This window comes from Chrysemys picta, chromosome 3 (genome assembly GCF_011386835.1).
Source record: "Chrysemys picta bellii isolate R12L10 chromosome 3, ASM1138683v2, whole genome shotgun sequence".
Classification (NCBI taxonomy): Eukaryota; Metazoa; Chordata; order Testudines; family Emydidae; genus Chrysemys; species Chrysemys picta.
Window position 1 is genome coordinate 1,715,740 of NC_088793.1, and position 7,658 is coordinate 1,723,397.

The 7,658-nt window shown below is 44.8% G+C and overlaps 1 long non-coding RNA gene across 2 annotated transcripts; it reads right to left on the minus strand.

Annotated features, from left to right (window-relative positions):
* Nucleotides 1-248: 248 nt before the first annotated feature.
* Nucleotides 249-5,621, minus strand: LOC135982106 (uncharacterized). 2 transcript variants are annotated; one of them, XR_010599295.1, is made up of 2 exons: nucleotides 4,991-5,621; nucleotides 249-2,479 (listed from the first exon to the last, which is right to left on the minus strand). It is a non-coding gene; the product is annotated as an uncharacterized LOC135982106 (long non-coding RNA). The 2 variants fall into 2 exon arrangements; XR_010599296.1 differs by lacking the exon at nucleotides 4,991-5,621 and adding an exon at nucleotides 2,886-4,984.
* Nucleotides 5,622-7,658: the final 2,037 nt, after the last annotated feature.

A 7,658-nucleotide genomic window follows, 5' to 3' on the forward strand; every position in this document is an offset into this window, starting at 1 on the left:
CACACTCAGAAATCCCTGAGTAATACTGGAACTCCATTTGCATTCATTGGTCCCTATTGTATTCAAGTGATGTTCATGGCTCAGAATTCTTCACCGGGCCAAAAGGCTGCCAGCTGCCACCCCGTTAATCTGACTGCAGCCTGACTTGATGGGCGTTCTCCGGGGAAGGCCTTGTCGGGGACTTTTTAACCCAGACGGCAAGGTTCGTTGTCTGACCGCAGAGTGAGAGACAGGCAACACCAGCAAGGTCCAATACAAGCTCTTTATTGAAGAGTGCACACAACAATAGAGAGCGGCCCGTCTCCAGAGAGAACCAGCCACGATTACAACAACTAGTGAGATTATATAGACAGTTCCATCGCGTCATAGTTAAGCAACTTAAAACCCCCAAACCCCCCTTTACTAGTTAAAAGCTTGTAATATTTATACATATCTATCTTTTTGACAGTACAAACAGTTCATGATGCCTCAGCAGCTTCTTATCAGCTTCTTCGTCATGCACCAGAGGCTGAGAGAAAAGGGGGAGTTAGGTACAGATAAAGAACAGAAACAGGGAGTGGGGACTTCGAGTCTCCATCTGTTCAAACAAATTGTTCCTAGTACATCTGGTACAAGAATGCAGTCCCCCCCTTTATCTCATTCTTTGAAGCCCAAGCAAGCATGTCCTCATGTTTCACAGAGAGACAGGAATGGCCCAGCAACTACAGTTAGCCGAACTTTGGCTAAGCTGGCCAAACAACCTGTTCTATACTCCATTTTCCTTGGACTTAACAGTCCCCCCTTTGTCCCTGGAGTACCTTGAAGGGACTCCTGGGACAACTAACTACTCTGAGTGGTAAACTTGGGAGTTTGTTACCTTTGGACAGAACACACTTTGGCGCCCATCCAACTTTTATTATAACATACAAGGCCAGCAAGCTGCATATAATTACAACGGCGCTTCGGAGTACATTATGGAGCCAACCACCTATATTTGGAATCTAATTGAACAGGTTACTCCACCAGGATTCAATTCGCTTCCCTCCGTGGTCTTTTGCTACTTTCATAAGGTGGTTTGCTCTTTTCTAAGTGGCATTATAAACGTCTGGGACATACACACAGCATTCTTGTCCAATTAATGCACATGTTCCTCTCTGAGAGGCCAGTAAAATATCTAGAGCCAAGTGGTTCTGGAGAACCATCTGCCTTAGTTTTCTCTGTGCTGTTACCAAGTCTACCAGGGCATCGGCGTTAGTCTAATTTCCCACATGTCTCGGTGAATTACCCAATCCCACATGCATCCTCCCCATGGACCCGGCAGGATTCGGTATGTGGGAGCCCACACCTCCCTAACCGGTCCATATGCTTGGAAGGAGCATTGAGAATGTCCGCAAGTCTCCAAGTATTTCTCCATGGCCACAGATCAGATGGTACTCCTGATGTGTCTGTAAGGGCAGTGGGCCAAGCCTGAACATGCTAGATCCCACTACAATGCCTGCCCAGCCTCAGTGATATTTAATACTATCTCTGTCAGCAACTTCTGGGTCATAGAACTAAGGGCGGAGATAACATGTAACTCACCAATTCCAGCCTGTACCTGGGTTAGCTGTGCTCCACAAATAAGGCTTGTGGCCTTCTTTAGTTGCCCTAATTTCTTATTATGTTCTTGGTTCTTAAAATTATTTTAAACTGCTGCTGTACTATTGGCCCTATCCCATAGGGATCCGGTCAAGTCTCTCTTCTTTCTAGAGGAAATAACTCAAGCCCTCTGTTGTGCTAATCTAATAGCAGCTCCTTTTGCATTTAAAATCTAATTAGGGAGGGCAATACATGCTGAAGGACTTATTCAAAACACAGGGCGCAGCCTGTAGAATAAACCCCCAAATCCAATTAAAACTACATTCTCAAGCATGGGTCCCACAAGTTTCTTCCTGCCAGTGTATAATTCTTTGTTTCTTCACCAGGGTCAGTTCTTAATGTTTTTTTTTTTTTTTTTTGTAGTCAGGAATTCCTGGACTTTGGTGGTTTCAATGGAGCGAGTGTTCCTTCTTCTCTTTTTCTGAAACAGTGTGGTTCAGCATCATACAGGGGAGAGGTTACTAGCACATCACCCTGTAATGGGTTTTGCTTTTTTTAGGAAAAAATCCAAAGGCACAGTAGGTCTGTCAGTGGACAAGGGAGAGGTTACTAGCACTTCACCTTGTCTTTTTTTTTTTTTTTTCTGCTGTCCAGAAGGCACAGCAGAGTTAGAAGGAGGAATAGGCTGATCATCAGTCGGAGAGTCCTCCCGAGGTGGAGGGGTCTTTTTGCAGTGAGAAGCATGAGTCCAGGCAGGTAGTTTTTGGCACTTCTCAGCAGTGTTGGTGGTTAACAGGACTTGGAAAGGGCCTTTCCAGCATGGAGTCAAAGCAGTCTTTCGTTGATGGACTTTACGTAGACTCAGTCTCTTGGTTTCAATGAATGGCAAGACTGCTACGGTCTTTAGGTAGCACTTCTTTACCTGTGAGAAAAACCTAACACATTTCATTAATGCCTGGCAGTGTTTTGCAGATTTTACAGCTGCTTGGGCATATTCAGGCCCCCCCTTTTTGGCTGTCAGCCAAGTCTTAGCTGTGGGCAGTGCCCTTGGATGGGCCAGCATCTTATCTTTAGACTGAGCTTGCTAGCTATTTTTTTTCCAGTTAACTCGTTCTGTTCTTTTTCTTTTCTTTTTTTCTTGGCTTCTTTTAACTTACAAAGGAAACTTCCACTCTTCACTCATACACCTTTTCTCAACAATGAACACATACACATTGCCATTATACAGTACATTAGTCTTATTATTCAATGTATGCCATATACACCCTTCTAGTAAAATAACTTTTATACAGAGCTTTGGAGCAACAAACCGGGACAAGCACACCCACCTTTGAGGAGTCCACTCGGTACAACCTCTTGTGTCCAATAGCTTTCCTCCCTCCCCAGCCCTTTGGCTAGAAATCTGAGGTAGCCAGAAGGATCCCATGTGCAATATGGGGAGTGGGTTAACCTTCTATGTCCTTGCTTCCAAAGACTGTTGGTATGCAAATTTTAACAACAATTTTTTTTAATTAAAAGATTTGACCAATGAAGCTTTTTTTTTTTACTTAAGCAAATGTATTAGACTTTAGTATATCACATTTTTCTTGATTTATTCAAACACTTTGTATTTCAAGTTGAATAAAACAAGTATCTGCTTTTTTATTTAACCCTTTTATTTAATTTTGAACTAGACTGTCTTATGAAAATATTAAACACAACAATTCTGGTCACAAGACAAACACCACAAGACAGGACAAAGAACACAAAAATAATTCTTATTGTACCAGTAAATGCATGGTACATTGAATGCTGTTCAGCTGGCATCCGTTTTCTCTGATGATTTGAAAGACATTATTTACTTAAAATATTTCTTTTATATACACATACTCTTGTTGATTTTAGACAAAACAGAGGAATTACCCCATATTTCCTTGTATTTGTTTTATAGGCAGCCCAGGTTTCAGTGGCTTCTACCTTATTAATAAAATAATTTGCATTAATACAGATGCTTTCTGGCTTGCTTCCAGATTCAAAGCTATCCACAGCTTAAAGATTCTTACTTTAAAAAAGGACACAATTAACTTTTTCAGACTTTTGATTGCCTTTTACTTGTAACTCTTGCTTTTAAACACACAGTGATCTGAAAGAGACAACACAACCTATATTGGTAGGTTTGCATTTCTTTTACCTTTACTACAATATACACTGCACATGTTCTGGGGAAAATGCATATCCTCTCCACAATTCAATTTCTACAACACTAGCCACATCAATTTCTACACAAGGTGTAACTGTTTTTTTTATGCTTACAAAATCTCCATGCCCCCACAGCAAAGTGTCAGCTCGACCACACAGAGCCAGGGGCACTGTCCTTCTTTCTCTTTACCAGATCTTTATCTGCTATTTTGTTACTCAAAAACAAAATTTAAATCTTTTATTCTTCTGGCTTTGACTACCCTGCTGTAGCCACAACCTTTGGTCTTTATTTAAAACATTTTAAATCTTGTAGCATTAAGTCACTTTAAGGATTAAATGCTAAATACCTTAAACAACACTAGTTTCCTGTGCCTGGCAAAAGTATTCTCGGTTTTGCAACTTTAAACAATACCAATTCATCTTAAACTTATAAAATACAGATTGTACACAGCAGGAGTGTTCTTCAGCAAATTAGACTAACGTATTCATAGTCGAATAATTCCACTTAAATAACTTCTTGCCTGGATTACTTACAGAAATTCTTACTAAGTTTCACTGCTTAATTCTCTCTAGCAACTATAGAGTTAACTTCTCACTCTTGGGAGGGCTGTTCTTTTACACCCTGGGGTCTCCTGGGACGTCTCTTTCAGAGATTCCAGTCCAGGCCGGCTGCCTGTGGCTTTTTCAGCGTCTCCAAACCACACCAGCTCCAGGGTCTCAAAGGCAGACTGTTGGATCTCACTAGATAGTTAAGCTTTGCAAATGTAATCTCAGCACTGTAACTTGTACTGCCTTTGGTTTGCCTCTGTCTATATTTTTTCACAGCCAGCTGGGGCCGAAAGCAGTTTTTCTTTTGGTTTATAGTTATACCATACAAATAAATAATCCATTTGTCCCGGTCTAAGACCAACCAGGATATTCCTGAGGGAGTCCATCCTGTCAGCAGAAAAGGTTCTGCACCTTGGCCAGTCTTTAGTCGGGGACAAATGGGTAGTAAAGGAAGGCCATTGAATTTGGCATAAGTTTCTCATTTAAATTTAGTCAAACCGGTTGTTCCAGAGATTTCCTTTCAATTTCTAAGTACCAGAGACAACGGGGCGTCCCCCGGGCACTTGCTGCCAAACTGTCCCATTTAGCCTGTAGGGACTCTAACCCCTCTCCAGGGACTTTAACCCCTCTCCGGGGACTTTAACCCTTCTCTGGGGACTCTAACCCCTTTCCCGGGGACTCTAACCCCTTTATGGCGATCGCTTACCTTATTCAGGGACTCGAACCCCAAAGACCTGACCTCCCCAGGGACTCAAACCCCGAAGACCTGGATCCTACTGTTGTGGAAAAATGACCACGCGTTGTGTTTGAATCAGAATCGCCTGAGGCCTTTTTATTTTCATGCATGCATGGGGGGTACCAGTAAACTAGCAATCCCCCTGATTACAGAATCTTGCACAGCTTATATAGCATAAAACCACAATTACATGATACATACTGTCTTATCAGCATTATTGCCATATTTGGAATACACTCTCCATAAAAGGAATATAGCTTAGCAAGCTTTCCTGTTTTTCACAGTCTGTCCTACTGCGATTTCCAGACTTCTCCAAAACTGTCAATGCAGCACTATGAATCACAGGTCTTATCATTATAGATAGTTCTGCTTTTATACTTTTTCTCTATTCTGCCTCTAAAAACCTTTCACCTACAATAGACTTAACTAATGTTCAGGTCTGAACCAAAGTTCAGGCCTGAGACAACTAAAGTTTAGGCCCTAGCAAACTTTTTCCTCCACAATTCCCCCCTTTGGCGCTTCCAGCGCCACCCCTTCGCTAGGGCTTTTCATGTTGTAAAACTAGGCAAATCTCTAGACGAGTGGCTGTACCCCTGGAAGAGCTGTGTGCACCCCCCAAGGTACGAGTACCCCGGGTTGAGAACCGCTGCTTTACAACACGGATTTTCTGCCTAAGGGCCAGTGCTCTGGGGCTCTCCCCGATCTGTCCCACTCCCACCTAAAGGCCCTGTGTTGCAGTTGGACAGTGCTCCATTCCCGGCCTATGTCCTGCGCTCACAGGGAACGCCGCCACGTGTCACAAGGGCCCAGGGCACACGGCTTTCTCAGCGCCCCTAGCTAGGGGCAATGTGTGACCAACTGGGACTGTTCTTAATGTGTTCTTTGAATGCTGAGGGGGAAGTTTGGCTGGGACGGTCTGCATTGGGGGATGGGAGACTGGCCTTGAGGGACAATACCTGAGCATGTAACATGAGAACCCAGGAAGGGGGTTGGAGGCGAGATGACACCTCTGCCCGGGAAATGGAAAAAAGGCTGAGTGAGAGACGCTGGAGGGAGTTAGAGTTTTGGAGCTGGCTGGTGAAATGGAGGGGGGCCCAGACGGGGCTCTGCCCCCCACCCCGGGGCTGTGGTGTCCTTGGGGCCCCTAGATGGACCAAACTAAGGGGTTCCTGTTGTCTGTACCTGCAAGACCTGTCTTGGATTGTGTTCCTGTCGTCTAAATAAACCTTCTGCTTTACTGGCTGGCTGAGAGTCATGGTGAATCGCAGGAAGCCGGGGGTGCAGGGCCTTGTGTCCCCCACACTCCGTGACACAATGCAAGACCGATGTTGCTGCAGCACCTCGGGACAGGTACGTCAGTATGATCTGGCCGTTCGGCCCCACTCTGACAACTAAAGCTGCGTTTATGGGTGGCCTCACCAGAGTGGTTCAAAGCAGCCAGAGGGAACCGGGGAATCTGCTCACGGCTGCTAAGTACCAGTACCAGTCAGAGGAATACTAACCTATCTGGGGGGTTATCTGCAGGACCAAAGAGGACCACACGAGCCAGTCAAAAAATAGGGAAAAAAGTGAAATGTCCACAAAACATTCTGGAACACGAAATAACAAACACACACAAACACACACACACACACACACTCACACACACACACAAACACACACACACACACACACACCATTTTTCATTGAAAGGTTCTCACCAGCACCATAAACAAACTCCAAGCTCTGGGCACAATGAGACTGAGCAGAAAATGGACTAGCCGCCTTAACCCCGAAGCTACTGTCTGGAAGAGATTTAAATTGGGCCCTTCGTGAGATTTTCCTGCCATTTCATCGCCCTGATACTTCGTTACATTTTCTCAATTGGCGCTGAGGCAAAAGGCCTTTCTCCAAGCGGCGGTCACACCCCAGGGTGCCCAAATAAGAGGCAAATGTTTTGATTATAAAGTCTCCACAGTGGATTCTAAAACATGCAAGCGAGTAAGTTTCAAAAACAGAAATTCCCCCTTTAAAGGTTGTTTAGAGCGGAGCAGAGTGATGGAATTACAGTCCATAACAATAATGGATGTGCCACAGACAACGAATACGGAACACCACCATTAACCGTGTGAGGTATTTTTGCAATCCTCAGCATGTATTCTATTAGAAATGCCTGTAAGCTGTAAATCTTGATCAAACGGGAGTGCTGACATTTCATTCTTGGTCATCCGTACGCTCGTTTATCTTTTCCCTCTTTCTTACCCCTGTCGCACACGGGCAGCTAATCATTCAATGAAAATGGGTTAATGTTATGGGTAACGGAGAGTGGCTGTAACAGATTCACACTCCTTGCCTGCCAGCGCTGAGACTGTCAGAAAAAAGCCCTAAGGACGGATCAGTCCCTGAACACGCGTGTCCGCAGCTGCTGTACAGACACCCCAGCGGCTCCTACAGCCAGTGCAGTGAGCGTGGACAAGGCATCCCTCTACCACAGCTTCCCCTGGCTACCTAGCTCCATTGGGGGGCTTTTGGCAACAGGGACAGATTAGATCAGCTCCTCTGTCGAGCGCTAGGACCCAGCCCAATGACGAGTGGCCCCAGGACCGGGCAGGTACGAGGACGGCTTAACGCCACCTTTGCCCACACGCTCCTCCACGTG